Source organism: Cornus florida, unplaced genomic scaffold (genome assembly GCF_030987335.1).
Source record: "Cornus florida cultivar Cherokee Brave unplaced genomic scaffold, ASM3098733v1 CherokeeBrave_3.0.0_Hap2_Chr03, whole genome shotgun sequence".
Lineage (NCBI taxonomy): Eukaryota > Viridiplantae > Streptophyta > Magnoliopsida > Cornales > Cornaceae > Cornus > Cornus florida.
Genome location: NW_026775573.1, coordinates 102,231,640 through 102,255,469, shown reverse-complemented (window position 1 = coordinate 102,255,469; position 23,830 = coordinate 102,231,640).

Sequence of the window (23,830 nt, the reverse complement as noted above, 5' to 3'; positions counted from 1 at the left end):
TTCACGACTTCATAGGTAAATCGAATAAGTTGAACTCAGAACTATCATTTTATTCCAAAGATTCAATCTTTAGACATTAAAAAGGTCTAGTAACATAATAGGTACCTTTATTGAGGTGTTTTCATTCAAAGATTCAATCTTTATTCATTAAAACACTCTTCGCGACTGCATAGGTAACTCGAATAAGTTAAACTCAAAACTCTCACTTTCTTTCCAAGATTCAATCTTTGTACACTAAAAAGTTCTAGTGACGTAATAGCTACCTTGATTGAGGTAATTACATTCAAAGATTCAATCTTTACTGATTAAAACACTCTTCGTGACGTCAAAGGAAACTCGAATAACTTTAACTCAAAACTCTCATTTCTTTTCAAAGATTCAATCTTTATACAATAAAAATATCTAGTGACTTAATAGGTACCTCGATTGAGGTAATTTCATTCAAAGATTCAATCTTTATTCATTAAAACACTCTTCGGGATGTCAAAAGGAACTCGAATAAGTTTACCTCAAAACTCTAATTTTCTTTCAAAGATTCAATCTTTATACATCAAAAAGATCTAGTAACATAATAGGTTCCTGTATTGAGGAATTTTCATTCGAAGATTCAATCTTTGGTCATTAAAACACTCTTCGCGACTTCATAGGTAACTCGAATAAGTTAAACTCAATACACTCATTTTTTTTCAAAGATTCCATCTTTATACATTAAAAAGGTCTACTGACATAATAGGTACATTGATTGAGATAATTTCGTTCAAAGATTCAATCTTTACTCATTAAAACACGCTTCGTGACGTCAAAGGGAACTCAAATAACTTTAACTCAAAACTCGTAGTTCTTTACAAATATTCAATCTTTATACATTAAAAAGGTCTAGTGACATAATAGGTACCTTGATTGAGGTTATTTCATTCAAAGATTCAATATTTACTCTTTAAAACACTCTTCGAGACGTCGCAGGGAACTCGAATATGTTTAACTCAAAACTCTCATTTTCTTTCAAAGCTTGAACCTTTATACATTAAAAAGGTCTAGTGACATAATAAGTAACTCTATTGAGGTAATTTCATACAAATATTCAGTCCTTACGCGTTAAAACACTATTCGGGACGTCATAGGGAACTCGGATAGGTTCAACTCATAACGCTCATTTCTTTTTAAAGATTCAATCTTTATATATAAAAGGTCCAGGGACAAAATAAGTCCCTTGATTCAAGTAATTTCAATCAAAAATTCAATCTTTACTCGTTGAAATACTCTGCGGGATGTCATAGGGAACTCGAATAAGTTTAACTCAAAACAGTCATTTTCTTTCCAAGATTCAATCTTTATACATTAAAAAGGTCTTGTAACATAATAGGTACCTTTACTACGGTATTTTCATTCAAAGATTCAATATTTAGTCATTAAAACACTGTTCACGACTTCATAGGTAAATCGAATAAGTTGAACTCAGAACTATCATTTTATTCCAAAGATTCAATCTTTAGACATTAAAAAGGTCTAGTAACATAATAGGTACCTTTATTGAGGTGTTTTCATTCAAAGATTCCATCTTTGTTCATTAAAACACTCTTCGCGACTTTATAGGTAACTCGAATAAGTTAAACTCAAAACTCTCACTTTCTTTCCAAGATTCAATCTTTGTACATTAAAAAGGTCTAGTGACATAATAGCTACCTTGATTGAGGTAATTACATTCAAAGATTCAATATTTCCTCATTAAAACACTCTTTGGGACGTTACAGGGAACGTGAATAAGTTTAACTCAAAACTCTCATTTTCTTTCAAAGATACAGTCTTTATACATTAAAAAGGTCGACTAACAAAATAAGTACCTTTATTGAGGTAGTTTCATTCAAAGATTCAATCTTTAGTCATTAAAACACTCTTCGCAACTTCATAGGTAACTCGAATAAGTTGAAGTCAAAACTCTCATGTTCTTTCAAAGATTCAATCTTTAAACATTAAAAAGGTTTAGTGACAGAATAGGTACCTTGATTGAGGTAATTTCATTCAAAGATTCAATCTTTACTCATTAAAACACTCTTCGTGACGTCAAAGGGAACATGAATAACTTTAACTCGGAACACTCATTTCTTTCCAAAACGTCAATCTTTATAAATTAAAAAGGTCTAGTGATGTAATAGCTACCTTGATTGAGGTAATTTCATTCAATGATTCAATCTTTACTCATTAAGACACTCTTCGGGACGTTACAGGGAACTCGAATAAGTTTAACTCAAAAATCTCATTTTCTTTCAAAGATTCAATCTTTATACATTGGGAAGGTCTAGTAACGGAATTGGTACCTTTATTGTGGTATTTTTCATTCAAAGATTCCATCTTCAGTCATTAAAACACTCTTCGTGATTTCATAGGTAACTCGAATAAGTTAAACTCAAAACACTCATTTTCTTACAAAGATTCAATCTTTATACATTACAAAGGTCTAGTGGTAGAATAGGTACCTTGATTGAGGTAATTTCATTCAAAGATTCAATCTTTACTCATTAACACACTCTTCGTGACGTCAAAGGGAACTCGAATAACTTTAACTCAAAACTCTCATTTCTTTTCAAAGATTCAATCTTTATACAATAAAAATTTCTAGTGACTTAATAGGTACCTCGATTGAGGGAATTTCATTCAAAGATTCAATCTTTATTCATTAAAACACTCTTCGGGATGTCAAAAGGAACTCGAATAAGTTTAACTCAAAACTCTAATTTTCTTTCAAAGATTCAATCTTTATACATCAAAAAGATCTAGTAACATAATATGTTCCTGTATTGAGGAATTTTCATTCGAAGATTCAATCTTTGGTCATTAAAACACTCTTCGCGACTTCATGGGTAACTCGAATAAGTTAAACTCAATACTCTCATTTTTTTTCAAAGATTCCATCTTTATTCATTAAAAAGGTCTACTGACATAATAGGTACATTGATTGAGATAATTTCGTTCAAAGATTCAATCTTTACTCATTAAAACACGCTTCGTGACGTCAAAGGGAACTCAAATAGCTTTAACTCAAAACTCGTAGTTCTTTACAAATATTCAATCTTTATACATTAAAAAGGTCTAGTGACATAATAGGTACCTTGATTGACGTAATTTCATTCAAAGATTCAATATTTACTCTTTAAAACATTCTTCGAGACGTCGCAGGGAACTCGAATATGTTTAACTCAAAACTCTCATTTTCTTTCAAAGCTTGAACCTTTATACATTAAAAAGGTCTAGTGACATAATAAGTAACTCTATTGAGGTAATTTCATACAAAGATTCAATCCTTACGCGTTAAAACACTATTCGGGACGTCATAGGGAACTCGGATAGGTTCAACTCATAACGCTCATTTCTTTTTAAAGATTCAATCTTTATATATAAAAGGTCCAGGGACAAAATAAGTCCCTTGATTCAAGTAATTTCAATCAAAGATTCAATCTTTACTCGTTGAAATACTCTGCGGGATGTCATAGGGAACTCGAATAAGTTTAACTCAAAACAGTCATTTTCTTTCCAAGATTCAATCTTTATACATTAAAAAGGTCTTGTAACATAATAGGTACCTTTACTACGGTATTTTCATTCAAAGATTCAATATTTTGTCATTAAAACACTATTCACGACTTCATAGGTAAATCGAATAAGTTGAACTCAGAACTATCATTTTATTCCAAAGATTCAATCTTTAGACATTAAAAAGGTCTAGTAACATAATAGGTACCTTTATTGAGGTGTTTTCATTCAAAGATTCAATCTTTATTCATTAAAACACTCTTCGCGACTTCATAGGTAACTCGAATAAGTTAAACTCAAAACTCTCACTTTCTTTCCAAGATTCAATCTTTGTACATTAAAAAGGTCTAGTGACATAATAGCAACCTTGATCGAGGTAATTACATTCAAAGATTCAATATTTACTCATTAAAACACTCTTTGGGACGTTACAGGGAACGTGAATAAGTTTAACTCAAAACTCTCATTTTCTTTCAAATATACAGTCTTTATACATTAAAAAGGTCTACTAACAAAATAAGTACCTTTATTGAGGTAGTTTCATTCAAAGATTCGATCTTTAGTCATTAAAACACTCTTCGCAACTTCATAGGTAACTCGAATAAGTTGAACTCAAAACTCTCATGTTCTTTCAAAGATTCAATCTTTATACATTAAAAAGGTTTAGTGACAGAATAGGTACCTTGATTGAGGTAATTTCATTCAAAGATTCAATCTTTACTCATTAAAACACTCTTCGTGACGTCAAAGGGAACATGAATAACTTTAACTCGGAACACTCATTTCTTTCCAAAACGTCAATCTTTATAAATTAAAAAGGTCTAGTGATGTAATAGCTACCTTGATTGAGGTAATTTCATTCAATGATTCAATCTTTACTCATTAAGACACTCTTCGGGACGTTACAGGGAACTCGAATAAGTTTAACTCAAAAATCTCATTTTCTTTCAAAGATTCAATCTTTATACATTGGGAAGGTCTAGTAACAGAATTGGTACCTTTATTGTGGTATTTTTCATTCAAATATTCCATCTTCAGTCATTAAAACACTCTTCGCGATTTCATAGGTAACTCGAATAAGTTAAACTCAAAACACTCATTTTCTTTCAAAGATTCAATCTTTATACATTACAAAGGTCTAGTGGTAGAATAGGTACCTTGATTGAGGTAATTTCATTCAAAGATTCAATCTTTACTCATTAAAACACTCTTCGTGACGTCAAACGGAACTCGAATAACTTTAACTCAAAACTCTCATTTCTTTTCAAAGATTCAATCTTTATACAATAAAAATTTCTAGTGACTTAATAGGTACCTCGATTGAGGTAATTTCATTCAAAGATTCAATCTTTATTCATTAAAACACTCTTCGGGATGTCAAAAGGAACTCGAATAAGTTTAACTCAAAACTCTAATTTTCTTTCAAAGATTCAATCTTTATACATCAAAAAGATCTAGTAACATAATAGGTTCCTGTATTGAGGAATTTTCATTCGAAGATTCAATCTTTGGTCATTAAAACACTCTTCGCGACTTCATAGGTAACTCGAATAAGTTAAACTCAATACTCTCATTTTTTTTCAAAGATTCCATCTTTATACATTAAAAAGGTCTACTGACATAATAGGTACATTGATTGAGATAATTTCGTTCAAAGATTCAATCTTTACTCATTAAAACACGCTTCGTGACGTCAAAGGGAACTCAAATAACTTTAACTCAAAACTCGTAGTTCCTTACAAATATTCAATCTTTATACAATAAAAAGGTCCAGTGACATAATAAGTACCTTGATTGAGGTAATTTCATTCAAAGATTCAATATTTACTCTTTAAAACACTCTTCGAGACGTCGTAGGGAACTCGAATATGTTTAACTCAAAACTCTCATTTTCTTTCAAAGCTTGAACCTTTATACATTAAAAAGGTCTAGTGACATAATAAGTAACTCTATTGAGGTAATTTCATACAAAGATTCAATCCTTACGCGTTAAAACACTATTCGGGACGTCATAGGGAACTCGGATAGGTTCAACTCATAACGCTCATTTCTTTTTAAAGATTCAATCTTTATATATAAAAGGTCCAGGGACAAAATAAGTCCCTTGATTCAAGTAATTTCAATCAAAGATTCAATCTTTACTCGTTGAAATACTCTGCGGGATGTCATAGGGAACTCGAATAAGTTTAACTCAAAACAGTCATTTTCTTTCCAAGATTCAATCTTTATACATTAAAAAGGTCTTGTAACATAATAGGTACCTTTACTACGGTATTTTCATTCAAAGATTCAATATTTTGTCATTAAAACACTATTCACGACTTCATAGGTAAATCGAATAAGTTGAACTCAGAACTATCATTTTATTCCAAAGATTCAATCTTTAGACATTAAAAAGGTCTAGTAACATAATAGGTACCTTTATTGAGGTGTTTTCATTCAAAGATTCCATCTTTGTTCATTAAAACACTCTTCGCGACTTCATTGGTAACTCGAATAAGTTAAACTCAAAACTCTCACTTTCTTTCCAAGATTCAATCTTTGTACATTAAAAAGGTCTAGTGACATAATAGCTACCTTGATTGAGGTAATTACATTCAAAGATTCAATATTTCCTCATTAAAACACTCTTTGGGACGTTACAGGGAACGTGAATAAGTTTAACTCAAATCTCTCATTTTCTTTCAAAGATACAGTCTTTATACATTAAAAAGGTCTACTAACAAAATAAGTACCTTTATTGAGGTAGTTTCATTCAAAGATTCAATCTTTAGTCATTAAAACACTCTTCGCAACTTCATAGGTAACTCGAATAAGTTGAAGTCAAAACTCTCATGTTCTTTCAAAGATTCAATCTTTATACATTAAAAAGGTTTAGTGACAGAATAGGTACCTTGATTGAGGTAATTTCATTCAAAGATTCAATCTTTACTCATTAAAACACTCTTCGTGAAGTCAAAGGGAACTTGAATAACTTTAACTCGGAACACTCATTTCTTTTCAAAACGTCAATCTTTATAAATTAAAAAGGTCTAGTGATGTAATAGCTACCTTGATTAAGGTAATTTCATTCAATGATTCAATCTTTACTCATTAAGACACTCTTCGGGACGTTACAGGGAACTCGAATAAGTTTAACTCAAAAATCTCATTTTCTTTCAAAGATTCAATCTTTATACATTGGGAAGGTCTAGTAACAGAATTGGTACCTTTATTGTGGTATTTTTCATTCAAAGATTCCATCTTCAGTCATTAAAACACTCTTCGCGATTTCATAGGTAACTCGAATAAGTTAAACTCAAAACACTCATTTTCTTACAAAGATTCAATCTTTATACATTACAAAGGTCTAGTGGTAGAATAGGTACCTTGATTGAGGTAATTTCATTCAAAGATTCAATCTTTACTCATTAACACACTCTTCGTGACGTCAAAGGGAACTCGAATAACTTTAACTCAAAACTCTCATTTCTTTTCAAAGATTCAATCTTTATACAATAAAAATTTCTAGTGAATTAATAGGTACCTCGATTGAGGAAATTTCATTCAAAGGTTCAATCTTTATTCATTAAAACACTCTTTGGGATGTCAAAAGGAACTCGAATAAGTTTAACTCAAAACTCTAATTTTCTTTCAAAGATTCAATCTTTATACATCAAAAAGATCTAGTAACATAATAGGTTCCTGTATTGAGGAATTTTCATTCGAAGATTCAATCTTTGGTCATTAAAACACTCTTCGCGACATCATGGGTAACTCGAATAAGTTAAACTCAATACTCTCATTTTTTTTCAAAGATTCCATCTTTATTCATTAAAAAGGTCTACTGACATAATAGGTACATTGATTGAGATAATTTCGTTCAAAGATTCAATCTTTACTCATTAAAATACGCTTCGTGACGTCAAAGGGAACTCAAATAACTTTAACTCAAAACTCGTAGTTCTTTACAAATATTCAATCTTTATACATTAAAAAGGTCTAGTGACATAATAGGTACCTTGATTGAGGTAATTTCATTCAAAGATTCAATATTTACTCTTTAAAACACTCTTCGAGACGTCGCAGGGAACTCGAATATGTTTAACTCAAAACTCTCATTTTCTTTCAAAGCTTGAACCTTTATACATTAAAAAGGTCTAGTGACATAATAAGTACCTCTATTGAGGTAATTTCATACAAAGATTCAATCCTTTCGCGTTAAAACACTATTCGGGACGTCATAGGGAACTCGGATAGGTTCAACTCATAACGCTCATTTCTTTTTAAAGATTCAATCTTTATATATAAAAGGTCCAGGGACAAAATAAGTCCCTTCATTCAAGTAATTTCAATCAAAGATTCAATCTTTACTCGTTGAAATACTCTTCGGGATGTCATAGGGAACTCGAATAAGTTTAACTCAAAAGAGTCATTTTCTTTCCAAGATTCAATCTTTATACATTAAAAAGGTCTTGTAACATAATAGGTACCTTTACTACGGTATTTTCATTCAAAGATTCATTATTTAGTCATTAAAACACTGTTCACGACTTCATAGGTAAATCGAATAAGTTGAACTCAGAACTATCATTTTATTCCAAAGATTCAATCTTTAGACATTAAAAAGGTCTAGGAACATAATAGGTACCTTTATTGAGGTGTTTTCATTCAAAGATTCAATCTTTATTCATTAAAACACTCTTCGCGACTTCATAGGTAACTCGAATAAGTTAAACTCAAAACTATCACTTTCTTTCCAAGATTCAATCTTTGTACATTAAAAAGGTCTAGTGACATAATAGCTACCTTGATTGAGGTAATTACATTCAAAGATTCAATATTTACTCATTAAAACACTCTTTCGGACGTTACAGGGAACGTGAATAAGTTTAACTAAAAACTCTCATTTTCTTTCAAAGATACAGTCTTTATACATTAAAAAGGTCTACTAACAAAATAAGTACCTTTATTGAGGTAGTTTCATTCAAAGATTCAATCTTTAGTCATTAAAACACTCTTCGCAACTTCATAGGTAACTCGAATAAGTTGAAGTCAAAACTCTCATGTTCTTTCAAAGATTCAATCTTTATACATTAAAAAGGTTTAGTGACAGAATAGGTACCTTGATTGAGGTAATTTCATTCAAAGATTCAATCTTTACTCATTAAAACACTCTTCGTGAAGTCAAAGGGAACTTGAATAACTTTAACTCGGAACACTCATTTCTTTTCAAAACGTCAATCTTTATAAATTAAAAAGGTCTAGTGATGTAATAGCTACCTTGATTAAGGTAATTTCATTCAATGATTCAATCTTTACTCATTAAGACACTCTTAGGGACGTTACAGGGAACTCGAATAAGTTTAACTCAAAAATCTCATTTTCTTTCAAAGATTCAATCTTTATACATTGGGAAGGTCTAGTAACAGAATTGGTACCTTTATTGTGGTATTTTTCATTCAAAGATTCCATCTTCAGTCATTAAAACACTCTTCGCGATTTCATAGGTAACTCGAATAAGTTAAACTCAAAACACTCATTTTCTTACAAAGATTCAATCTTTATACATTACAAAGGTCTAGTGGTAGAATAGGTACCTTGATTGAGGTAATTTCATTCAAAGATTCAATCTTTACTCATTAACACACTCTTCGTGACGTCAAAGGGAACTCGAATAACTTTAACTCAAAACTCTCATTTCTTTTCAAAGATTCAATCTTTATACAATAAAAATTTCTAGTGAATTAATAGGTACCTCGATTGAGGAAATTTCATTCAAAGGTTCAATCTTTATTCATTAAAACACTCTTTGGGATGTCAAAAGGAACTCGAATAAGTTTAACTCAAAACTCTAATTTTCTTTCAAAGATTCAATCTTTATACATCAAAAAGATCTAGTAACATAATAGGTTCCTGTATTGAGGAATTTTCATTCGAAGATTCAATCTTTGGTCATTAAAACACTCTTCGCGACATCATGGGTAACTCGAATAAGTTAAACTCAATACTCTCATTTTTTTTCAAAGATTCCATCTTTATTCATTAAAAAGGTCTACTGACATAATAGGTACATTGATTGAGATAATTTCGTTCAAAGATTCAATCTTTACTCATTAAAATACGCTTCGTGACGTCAAAGGGAACTCAAATAACTTTAACTCAAAACTCGTAGTTCTTTACAAATATTCAATCTTTATTCATTAAAACACTCTTTGGGATGTCAAAAGGAACTCGAATAAGTTTAACTCAAAACTCTAATTTTCTTTCAAAGATTCAATCTTTATACATCAAAAAGATCTAGTAACATAATAGGTTCCTATATTGAGGAATTTTCATTCGAAGATTCAATCTTTGGTCATTAAAACACTCTTCGCGACTTCATAGGTAACTCGAATAAGTTAAACTCAATACTCTCATTTTTTTCAAAGATTCCATCTTTATACATTAAAAAGGTCTACAGACATAATAGGTACATTGATTGAGATAATTTCGTTCAAAGATTCAATCTTTACTCATTAAAACGCGCTTCGTGACGTCAAAGGGAACTCAAATAACTTTAACTCAAAACTCGTAGTTCTTTACAGATATTCAATCTTTATACATTAAAAAGGTCTAGTGACATAATAGGTACCTTGATTGAGGTAATTTCATTCAAAGATTCAATATTTACTCTTTAAAACACTCTTCGAGACGTCGCAGGGAACTCGAATATGTTTAACTCAAAACTCTCATTTTCTTTCAAAGCTTGAACCTTTATACATTAAAAAGGTCTAGTGACATAATAAGTACCTCTATTGAGGTAATTTCATACAAAGATTCAATCCTTACGCGTTAAAACACTATTCGGGACGTCATAGCGAACTCGGATAGGTTCAACTCATAACGCTCATTTCTTTTTAAAGATTCAATCTTTATATATAAAAGGTCCAGGGACAAAATAAGTCCCTTGATTCAAGTAATTTCAATCAAAGATTCAATCTTTACTCGTTAAAATACTCTTCGGGATGTCATTGGGAACTCGAATAAGTTTAACTCAAAACAGTCATTTTCTTTCCAAGATTCAATCTTTATACATTAAAAAGGTCTTGTAACATAATAGGTACCTTTACTACGGTATTTTCATTCAAAGATTCATTATTTAGTCATTAAAACACTGTTCACGACTTCATAGGTAAATCGATTAAGTTGAACTCAGAACTACCATTTTATTCCAAAGATTCAATCTTTAGACATTAAAAAGGTCTAGTAACATAATAAGTACCTTTATTGAGGTGTTTTCATTCAAAGATTCAATCTTTATTCATTAAAACACTCTTCGCGACTTCATAGGTAACTCGAATAAGTTAAACTCAAAACTCTCACTTTCTTTCCAAGATTCAATCTTTGTACATTAAAAAGGTCTAGTGACATAATAGCTACCTTGATTGAGGTAATTACATTCAAAGATTCAATATTTACTCATTAAAACACCCTTTGGGACGTTACAGGGAACGTGAATAAGTTTAACTCAAAACTCTCATTTTCTTTCAAAGATACAGTCTTTATACATTAAAAAGGTCGACTAACAAAATAAGTACCTTTATTGAGGTAGTTTCATTCAAAGATTCAATCTTTAGTCATTAAAACACTCTTCGCAACTTCATAGGTAACTCGAATAAGTTGAACTCAAAACTCTCATGTTCTTTCAAAGATTCAATCTGTATTGATTAAAAAGGTTTAGTGACAGAATAAGTACCTTGATTGAGGTAATTTAATTCAAAGATTCAATCTTTACTCATTAAAACACTCTTCGTGACGTCAAAGGGAACTTGAATAACTTTAACTCGGAACACTCATTTCTTTTCAAAACGTCAATCTTTATAAATTAAAAAGGTCTAGTGATGTAATAGCTACCTTGATTGAGGTAATTTCATTCAATGATTCAATCTTTACTCATTAAGACACTCTTCGGGACGTTACAGGGAACTCGAATAAGTTTAACTCAAAAATCTCATTTTCTTTCAAAGATTCAATCTTTATACATTGGGAAGGTCTAGTAACAGAATTGGTACCTTTATTGTGGTATTTTTCATTCAAAGATTCCATCTTCAGTCATTAAAACACTCTTCGCGATTTCATAGGTAACTCGAATAAGTTAAACTCAAAACACTCATTTTCTTTCAAAGATTCAATCTTTATACATTACAAAGGTCTAGTGGTAGAATAGGTACCTTGATTGAGGTAATTTCATTCAAAGATTCAATCTTTACTCTTTAAAACACTCTTCGTGACGTCGAAGGGAACTCGAATAACTTTAACCCAAAACTCTCATTTCTTTTCAAAGATTCAATCTTTATACAATAAAAATTTCTAGTGACTTAATAGGCACCTCGATTGAGGGAATTTCATTCAAAGATTCAATCTTTATTCATTAAAACACTCTTCGGGATGTCAAAAGGAACTCGAATAAGTTTAACTCAAAACTCTAATTTTCTTTCAAAGATTCAATCTTTATACATCAAAAAGATCTAGTAACATAATAGGTTCCTGTATTGAGGAATTTTCATTCGAAGATTCAATTTTTGGTCATTAAAACACTCTTCGCGGCTTCATAGGTAACTCAAATAAGTTAAACTCAATACTCTCATTTTTTTCAAAGATTCCATCTTTATACATTAAAAAGGTCTACTGACTAGGTACGTTGATTGAGATAATTTCGTTCAAAGATTCAATCTTTACTCAATAAAACACGCTTCGTGACGTCAAAGGGAACTCAAATAACTTTAACTCAAAACTCGTAGTTCTTTACAAATATTCAATCTTTATACATTAAAAAGGTCTAGTGACATAATAGGTACCTTGATTGAGGTAATTTCATTCAAAGATTCAATATTTACTCTTTAAAACACTCTTCGAGACGTCGCAGGGAACTCGAATATGTTTAACTCAAAACTCTCATTTTCTTTCAAAGCTTGAACCTTTATACATTAAAAAGGTCTAGTGACATAATAAGTACCTCTATTGAGGTAGTTTCATACAAAGATTCAATCCTTACGTGTTAAAACACTATTCGGGACGTCATAGGGAACTCGGATAGGTTCAACTCATAACGCTCATTTCTTTTTAAAGATTCAATCTTTATATATAAAAGGTCCAGGGACAAAATAAGTCCCTTGATTCAAGTAATTTCAATCAAAGATTCAATCTTTACTCGTTGAAATACTTTTCGGGATGTCATAGGGAACTCGAATAAGTTTAACTTAAAACAGTCATTTTCTTTCCAAGATTCAATCTTTATACATTAAAAAGGTCTTGTAACATAATAGGTACCTTTACTACGGTATTTTCATTCAAAGATTCATTATTTAGTCATTAAAACACTTTTCACGACTTCATAGGAAAATCGAATAAGTTGAACTCAGAACTATCATTTTATTCCAAAGATTCAATCTTTAGACATTAAAAAGGTCTAGTAACATAATAGGTACCTTTATTGAGGTGCTTTCATTCAAAGATTCAATCTTTATTCATTAAAACACTCTTCGCGACTTCATAGGTAACTCGAATAAGTTAAACTCAAAACTCTCACTTTCTTTCCAAGATTCAATCTTTGTACATTAAAAAGGTCTAGTGACATAATAGCTACCTTGATTGAGGTAATTACATTCAAAGATTCAATATTTCCTCATTAAAACACTCTTTGGGACGTTACAGGGAACGTTAATAAGTTTAACCCAAAACTCTCATTTTCTTTCAAAGATACAGTCTTTATACATTAAAAAGGTCTACTAACAAAATAAGTACCTTTATTGAGGTAGTTTCATTCAAAGATTCAATCTTTAGTCATTAAAACACTCTTCGCAACTTCATAGGTAACTCGAATAAGTTGAACTCAAAACTCTCATGTTCTTTCAAAGATTCAATCTTTATACATTAAAAAGGTTTAGTGACAGAATAGGTACCTTGATTGAGGTAATTTCATTCAAAGATTCAATCTTTACTCATTAAAACACACTTCGTGACGTCAAAGGGAACTTGAATAACTTTAACTCGTAACACTCATTTCTTTTCAAAACGTCAATCTTTATAAATAAAAAAGGTCTAGTGATGTAATAGCTACCTTGATTGAGATAATTTCATTCAATGATTCAATCTTTACTCATTAAGACACTCTTCGGGACGTTACAGGGAACTCGAATAAGTTTAACTCAAAAATGTCATTTTCTTTCAAAGATTCAATCTTTATACATTGGGAAGGTCTAGTAACAGAATTGGTACCTTTATTGTGGTATTTTTCATTCAAAGATTCCATCTTCAGTCATTAAAACACTCTTCGCGATTTCATAGGTAACTCGAATAAGTTAAACTCAAAACACTCATTTTCTTTCAAAGATTCAATCTTTATACATTACAAAGTTCTAGTGGTAGAATAGGTACCTTGATTGAGGTAATTCCATTCAAAGATTCAATCTTTACTCATTAAAACACTCTTCGTGACGTCAAAGGGAACTCGAATAACTTTAACTCAAAACTCTCATTTCTTTTCAAAGATTCAATCTTTATACAATAAAAATTTCTAGTGACTTAATAGGTACCTCGATTGAGGTAATTTCATTCAAAGATTCAATCTTTATTCATTAAAACACTCTTCGGGATGTCAAAAGGAACTCGAATAAGTTTAACTCAAAACTCTAATTTTCTTTCAAAGATTCATTCTTTATACATCAAAAAGATCTAGTAACATAATAGGTTCCTGTATTGAGGAATTTTCATTCGAAGATTCAATCTTTGGTCATTAAAACAATCTTCGCGACTTCATAGGTAACTCGAATAAGTTAAACTCAATACTCTCATTTTTTTCAAAGATTCCATCTTTATACATTAAAAAGGTCTACTGACATAATAGGTACATTGATTGAGATAATTTCGTTCAAAGATTCAATCTTTATACATTAAAACACGCTTCGTGACGTCAAAGGGAACTCAAATAACTTTAACTCAAAACTCGTAGTTCTTTACAAATATTCAATCTTTATACATTAAAAAGGTCTAGTGACATAATAGGTACCTTGATTGAGGTAATTTCATTCAAAGATTCAATATTTACTCTTTAAAACACTCTTCGAGACGTTGCAGGGAACTCGAATATGTTTAACTCAAAACTCTCATTTTCTTTCAAAGCTTGAACCTTTATACATTAAAAAGGTCTAGTGACATAATAAGTACCTCTATTGAGGTAATTTCATACAAAGATTCAATCCTTACGCGTTAAAACACTATTCGAGACGTCATAGGAACTCGGATAGGTTCAACTCATAACGCTCATTTCTTTTTAAAGATTCGATCTTTATATATAAAAGGTCCAGGGACAAAATAAGTCCCTTGATTCAAGTAATTTCAATCAAATATTCAATCTTTACTCGTTGAAATACTCTTCGGGATGTCATAGGGAACTCGAATAAGTTTAACTCAAAACAGTCATTTTCTTTCCAAGATTAAATCTTTATACATTAAAAAGGTCTTGTAACATAATAGGTACCTTTACTACGGTATTTTCATTCAAAGATTCATTATTTAGTCATTAAAACACTGTTCACGACTTCATAGGTAAATCGAATAAGTTGAACTCAGAACTATCATTTTATTCCAAAGATTCAATCTTTAGACATTAAAAAGGTCTACTAACATAATAGGTACCTTTATTGAGGTGTTTTCATTCAAAGATTCAATCTTTATTCATTAAAACACTCTTCGCGACTTCATAGGTAACTCGAATAAGTTAAACTCAAAACTCTCACTTTCTTTCCAAGATTCAATCTTTGTACATTAAAAAGGCCTAGTGACATAACAGCTACCTTGATTGAGGTAATTACATTCAAAGATTCAATATTTACTCATTCAAACACTCTTTGGGACGTTACAGGGAACGTGAATAAGTTTAACTCAAAACTATCATTTTCTTTCAAAGATACAGTCTTTATACATTAAAAAGGTCTACTAACAAAATAAGTACCTTTGTTGAGGTAGTTTCATTCAAAGATTCAATCTTTAGTCATTAAAACACTCTTCGCAACTTCATAGGTAACTCGAATAAGTTGAACTCAAAACTCTCATGTTCTTTCAAAGATTCAATCTTTATACATTAAAAAGGTTTAGTGACAGAATAGGTACCTTGATTGAGGTAATTTCATTCAAAGATTCAATCTTTACTCATTAAAACACTCTTCGTGACGTCAAAGGGAACATGAATAACTTTAACTCGGAACACTCATTTCTTTTCAAAACGTCAATCTTTATAAATTAAAAAGGTCTAGTGATGTAATAGCTACCTTGATTGAGGTAATTTCATTCAATGATTCAATCTTTACTCATTAAGACACTCTTCGGGACGTTACAGGGAACTCGAATAAGTTTAACTCAAAAATCTCATTTTCTTTCAAAGATTCAATCTTTATACATTGGGAAGGTCTAGTAACAGAATTGGTACCTTTATTGTGGTATTTTTCATTCAAAGATTCCATCTTCAGTCATTAAAACACTCTTCGCGATTTCATAGGTAACTCGAATAAGTTAAACTCAAAACACTCATTTTCTTTTAAAGATTCAATCTTTATACATTACAAAGGTCTAGTGGTAGAATAGGTACCTTGATTGAGGTAATTTCATTCAAAGATTCAATCTTTACTCATTAAAACACTCTTCGTGACGTCAAACGGAACTCGAATAACTTTAACTCAAAACTCTCATTTCTTTTCAAAGATTCAATCTTTATACAATAAAAATTTCTAGTGACTTAATAGGTACCTCGATTGAGGTAATTTCATTCAAAGATTCAATCTTTATTCATTAAAACACTCTTCGGGATGTCAAAAGGAACTCGAATAAGTTTAACTCAAAACTCTAATTTTCTTTCAAAGATTCAATCTTTATACATCAAAAAGATCTAGTAACATAATAGGTTCCTGTATTGAGGAATTTTCATTCGAAGATTCAATCTTTGGTCATTAAAACACTCTTCGCGACTTCATAGGTAACTCGAATAAGTTAAACTCAATACTCTCATTTTTTTTCAAAGATTCCATCTTTATACATTAAAAAGGTCTACTGACATAATAGGTACATTGATTGAGATAATTTCGTTCAAAGATTCAATCTTTACTCATTAAAACACGCTTCGTGACGTCAAAGGGAACTCAAATAACTTTAACTCAAAACTCGTAGTTCTTTACAAATATTCAATCTTTAAACATTAAAAAGGTCTAGTGACATAATAGGTACCTTGATTGAGGTAATTTCATTCAAAGATTCAATATTTACTCTTTAAAACACTCTTCGAGACGTCGCAGGGAACTCGAATATGTTTTACTCAAAACTCTCATTTTCTTTCAAAGCTTGAACCTTTATACATTAAAAAGGTCTAGTGACATAATAAGTAACTCTATTGAGGTAATTTCATACAAAGATTCAATCCTTACGCGTTAAAACACTATTCGGGACGTCATAGGGAACTCGGATAGGTTCAACTCATAACGCTCATTTCTTTTTAAAGATTCAATCTTTATATATAAAAGGTACAGGGACAAAATAAGTCCCTTGATTCAAGTAATTTCAATCAAAGATTCAATCTTTACTCGTTGAAATACTCTGCGGGATGTCATAGGGAACTCGAATAAGTTTAACTCAAAACAGTCATTTTCTTTCCAAGATTCAATCTTTATACATTAAAAAGGTCTTGTAACATAATAGGTACCTTTACTATGGTATTTTCATTCAAAGATTCAATATTTAGTCATTAAAACACTGTTCACGACTTCATAGGTAAATCGAATAAGTTGAACTCAGAACTATCATTTTATTCCAAAGATTCAATCTTTAGACATTAAAAAGGTCTAGTAACATAATAGGTACCTTTATTGAGGTGTTTTCATTCAAAGATTCCATCTTTGTTCATTAAAACACTCTTCGCGACTTCATAGGTAACTCGAATAAGTTAAACTCAAAACTCTCACTTTCTTTCCAAGATTCAATCTTTGTACATTAAAAAGGTCTAGTGACATAATAGCTACCTTGATTGAGGTAATTACATTCAAAGATTCAATATTTCCTCATTAAAACACTCTTTGGGACGTTACAGGGAACGTGAATAAGTTTAACTCAAAACTCTCATTTTCTTTCAAAGATACAGTCTTTATACATTAAAAAGGACTACTAACAAAATAAGTACCTTTATTGAGGTAGTTTCATTCAAAGATTCAATCTTTAGTCATTAAAACACTCTTCGCAACTTCATAGGTAACTCGAATAAGTTGAAGTCAAAACTCTCATGTTCTTTCAAAGATTCAATCTTTATACATTAAAAAGGTTTAGTGACAGAATAGGTACCTTGATTGAGGTAATTTCATTCAAAGATTCAATCTTTACTCATTAAAACACTCTTCGTGACGTCAAAGGGAACTTGAATAACTTTAACTCGGAACACTCATTTCTTTTCAAAACGTCAATCTTTATAAATTAAAAAGGTCTAGTGATGTAATAGCTACCTTGATTAAGGTAATTTCATTCAATGATTCAATCTTTACTCATTAAGACACTCTTCGGGACGTTACAGGGAACTCGAATAAGTTTAACTCAAAAATCTCATTTTCTTTCAAAGATTCAATCTTTATACATTGGGAAGGTCTAGTGACAGAATTGGTACCTTTATTGTGGTATTTTTCATTCAAAGATTCCATCTTCAGTCATTAAAACACTCTTCGCGATTTCATAGGTAACTCGAATAAGTTAAACTCAAAACACTCATTTTCTTACAAAGATTCAATCTTTATACATTACAAAGGTCTAGTGGTAGAATAGGTACCTTGATTGTGGTAATTTCATTCAAAGATTCAATCTTTACTCATTAACACACTCTTCGTGACGTCAAAGGGAACTCGAATAACTTTAACTCAAAACTCTCATTTCTTTTCAAAGATTCAATCTTTATACAATAAAAATTTCTAGTGAGTTAATAGGTAACTCGATTGAGGGAATTTCATTCAAAGATTCAATCTTTATTCATTAAAACACTCTTCGGGATGTCAAAAGGAACTCGAATAAGTTTAACTCAAAACTCTAATTTTCTTTCAAAGATTCAATCTTTATACATCAAAAAGATCTAGTAACATAATAGGTTCCTGTATTGAGGAATTTTCATTCGAAGATTCAATCTTTGGTCATTAAAACTCTCTTCGCGACTTCATAGGTAACTCGAATAAGTTAAACTCAATACTCTCATTTTTTTCAAAGATTCCATCTTTATACATTAAAAAGGTCTACTGACATAATAGGTACATTGATTGAGATAATTTCGTTCAAAGATTCAATCTTTACTCATTAAAACACGCTTCGTGACGTCAAAGGGAACTCAAATAACTTTAACTCAAAACTCGTAGTTCTTTACAAATATTCAATCTTTATACATTAAAAAGGTCTAGTGACATAATAGGTACCTTGATTGACGTAATTTCATTCAAAGATTCAATATTTACTCTTTAAAACACTCTTCGAGACGTCGCAGGGAACTCGAATATGTTTAACTCAAAACTCTCATTTTCTTTCAAAGCTTGAACCTTTATACATTAAAAAGGAAGAGTGACATAATAAGTACCTCTATTGAGGTAATTTCATACAAAGATTTAATCCTTACGCGTTAAAACACTATTCGGGACGTCATAGGGAACTCGGATAGGTTCAACTCATAACGCTCATTTCTTTTTAAAGATTCAATCTTTATATATAAAAGGTCCAGGGACAAAATAAGTCCCTTGATTCAAGTAATTTCAATGAAAGATTCAATCTTTACTCGTTGAAATACTCTTCGGGATGTCGTAGGGAACTCGAATAAGTTTAACTCAAAAGAGTCATTTTCTTTCCAAGATTCAATCTTTATACATTAAAAAGGTCTTGTAACATAATAGGTACCTTTACTACGGTATTTTCATTCAAAGATTCATTATTCAGTCATTAAAACACTGTTCACGACTTCATAGGTAAATCGAATAAGTTGAACTCAGAACTATCATTTTAATTCAAAGATTCAATCTTTAGACATTAAAAAGGTCTAGTAACATAATAGGTACCTTTATTGAGGTGTTTTCATTCAAAGATTCCATCTTTGTTCATTAAAACACTCTTCGCGACTTCATAGGTAACTCGAATATGTTAAACTCAAAACTCTCACTTTCTTTCCAAGATTCAATCTTTGTACATTAAAAAGGTCTAGTGACATAATAGCTACCTTGATTGAGGTAATTACATTCAAAGATTCAATATTTCCTCATTAAAACACTCTTTGGGACGTTACAGGGAACGTGAATAAGTTTAACTCAAAACTCTCATTTTCTTTCAAAGATACAGTCTTTATACATTAAAAAGGTCTACTAACAAAATAAGTACCTTTGTTGAGGTAGTTTCATTCAAAGATTCAATCTTTAGTCATTAAAACACTCTTCGCAACTTCATAGGTAACTCGAATAAGTTGAAGTCAAAACTCTCATGTTCTTTCAAAGATTCAATCTTTATACATTAAAAAGGTTTAGTGACAGAATAGGTACCTTGATTGAGGTAATTTCATTCAAAGATTCAATCTTTTCTCATTAAAACACTCTTCGTGAAGTCAAAGGGAACTTGAATAACTTTAACTCGGAACACTCATTTCTTTTCAAAACGTCAATCTTTATAAATTAAAAAGGTCTAGTGATGTAATAGCTACCTTGATAAAGGTAATTTCATTCAATGATTCAATCTTTACTCATTAAGACACTCTTCGGGACGTTACAGGGAACTCGAATAAGTTTAACTCAAAAATCTCATTTTCTTTCAAAGATTCAATCTTTATACATTGGGAAGGTCTAGTAACAGAATTGGTACCTTTATTGTGGTATTTTTCATTCAAAGATTCCATCTTCAGTCATTAAAACACTCTTCACGATTTCATAGGTAACTCGAATAAGTTAAACTCAAAACACTCATTTTCTTACAAAGATTCAATCTTTATACATTTCAAAGGTCTAGTGGTAGAATAGGTACCTTGATTGAGGTAATTTCATTCAAAGATTCAATCTTTACTCATTAACACACTCTTCGTGACGTCAAAGGGATCTCGAATAACTTTAACTCAAAACTCTCATTTCTTTTCAAAGATTCAATCTTTATACTATAAAAATTTCTAGTGAATTAATAGGTACCTCGATTGAGGGAATTTCATTCAAAGATTCAATCTTTATTCATTAGAACACTCTTCGGGATGTCAAAAGGAACTCGAATAAGTTTAACTCAAAACTCTAATTTTCTTTCAAACATTCAATCTTTATACATCAAAAAGATCTAGTAACATAATAGGTTCCTGTATTGAGGAATTTTCATTCGAAGATTCAATCTTTGGTCATTAAAACACTCTTCGCGACTTCATGGGTAACTCGAATAAGTTAAACTCAATACTCTCATTTTTTTTCAAAGATTCCATCTTTATTCATTAAAAAGGTCTACTGACATAATAGGTACATTGATTGAGATAATTTCGTTCAAAGATTCAATCTTTACTCATTAAAATACGCGTCGTGACGTCAAAGGGAACTCAAATAACTTTATCTCAAAACTCGTAGTTCTTTACCAATATTCAATCTTTATACATTAAAAAGGTCTAGTGACATAATAGGTACCTTGATTGAGGTAATTTCATTCAAAGATTCAATATTTACTCTTTAAAACACTCTTCGAGACGTCGCAGGGAACTCGAATATGTTTAACTCAAAACTCTCATTTTCTTTCAAAGCTTGACCCTTTATACATTAAAAAGGTCTAGTGACATAATAAGTACCTCTATTGAGGTAATTTCATGCAAAGATTCAATCCTTTCGCGTTAAAACACTATTCGGGACGTCATAGGGAACTCGGATAGGTTCAACTCATAACGCTCATTTCTTTTTGAAGATTCAATCTTTATATATAAAAGGTCCAGGGACAAAATAAGTCCCTTGATTCAAGTAATTTCAATCAAAGATTCAATCTTTACTCGTTGAAATACTCTTCGGGATGTCATAGGGAACTCGAATAAGTTTAACTCAAAAGAGTCATTTTCTTTCCAAGATTCAATCTTTATACATTAAAAAGGTCTTGTAACATAATAGGTACCTTTACTACGGTATTTTCATTCAAAGATTCATTATTTAGTCAGTAAAACACTATTCACGACTTCATAGGTAAATCGAATAAGTTGAACTCAGAACTATCATTTTATTCCAAAGATTCAATCTTTAGACATTAAAAAGGTCTAGGAACATAATAGGTACCTTTATTGAGGTGTTTTCATTCAAAGATTCAATCTTTATTCATTAAAACACTCTTCGCTACTTCATAGGTAACTCGAATAAGTTAAACTCAAAACTCTCACTTTCTTTCCAAGATTCAATCTTTGTACATTAAAAAGGACTAGTGACATAATAGCTACCCTGATTGAGGTAATTACATTCAAAGATTCAATATTTACTCATTAAAACACTCTTTGGGACGTTATAGGGAACGTGAATAAGTTTAACTCAAAACTCTCATTTTCTTTCAAAGATACAGTCTTTATACATTAAAAAGGTCTACTAACAAAATAAGTACCTTTATTGAGGTAGTTTCATTCAAAGATTCAATCTTTAGTCATTAAAACACTCTTCGCAACTTCATAGGTAACTCGAATAAGTTGAACTCAAAACTCACATGTTCTTTCAAAGATTCAATCTTTATACATTAAAAAGGTTTAGTGACAGAATAGGTACCTTGATTGAGGTAATTTCATTCAAAGATTCAATCTTTACTCATTAAAACACTCTTCGTGACGTCAAAGGGAACTTGAATAACTTTAACTCGGAACACTCATTTCTTTTCAAAACGTCAATCTTTATAAATTAAAAAGGTCTAGTGATGTAATAGCTACCTTGATTGAGGTAATTTCATTCAATGATTCAATCTTTACTCATTAAGACACTCTTCGGGACGTTACAGGGAACTCGAATAAGTTTGACTCAAAAATCTCATTTTCTTTCAAAGATTCAATCTTTATACATTGGGAAGGTCTAGTAACAGAATTGGTACCTTTATTGTGGTATTTTTCATTCAAAGATTCCATCTTCAGTGATTAAAACACACTTCGCGATTTCATAGGTAACTCAAATAAGTTAAACTCAAAACACTCATTTTCTTTCAAAGATTCAATCTTTATACATTACAAAGGTCTAGTGGTAGAATAGGTACCTTGATTGAGGTAATTCCATTCAAAGATTCAATCTTTACTCATTAAAACACTCTTCGTGACGTCAAAGGGAACTCGAATAACTTTAACTCAAAACTCTCATTTCTTTTCAAAGATTCAATCTTTATACAATAAAAATTTCTAGTGACTAAATAGGTGCCTCGATTGAGGTAATTTCATTCAAAGATTCAATCTTTATTCATTAAAACACTCTTCGGGATGTCAAAAGGAACTCGAATAAGTTTAACTCAAAACTCTAATTTTCTTTCAAAGATTCATTCTTTATACATCAAAAAGATCTAGTAACATAATAGGTTCCTGTATAGAGGAATTTTCATTCGAAGATTCAATCTTTGGTCATTAAAACAATCTTCGCGACTTCATAGGTAACTCGAATAAGTTAAACTCAATACTCTCATTTTTTTCAAAGATTCCATCTTTATACATTAAAAAGGTCTACTGACATAATAGGTACATTGATTGAGATAATTTCGTTTAAAGATTCAATCTTTATACATTAAAACACGCTTCGTGAGGTCAAAGGGAACTCAAATAACTTTAACTCAAAACTCGTAGTTCTTTACAAATATTCAATCTTTATACATTAAAATGGTCTAGTGACATAATAGGTACCTTGATTGAGGTAATTTCATTCAAAGATTCAATATTTACTCTTTAAAACACTCTTCGAGACGTTGCAGGGAACTCGAATATGTTTAACTCAAAACTCTCATTTTCTTTCAAAGCTTGAACCTTTATACATTAAAAAGGTCTAGTGACATAATAAGTACCTCTATTGAGGTAATTTCATACAAAGATTCAATCCTTACGCGTTAAAACACTATTCGGGACGTCATAGGGAACTCGGATAGGTTCAACTCATAACGCTCATTTCTTTTTAAAAATTCAATCTTTATATATAAAAGGTCCAGGGACAAAATAAGTCCCTTGATTCAAGTAATTTCAATCAAATATTCAATCTTTACTCGTTGAAATACTCTTCGGGATGTCATAGGGAACTCGAATAAGTTTAACTCAAAACAGTCATTTTCTTTCCAAGATTCA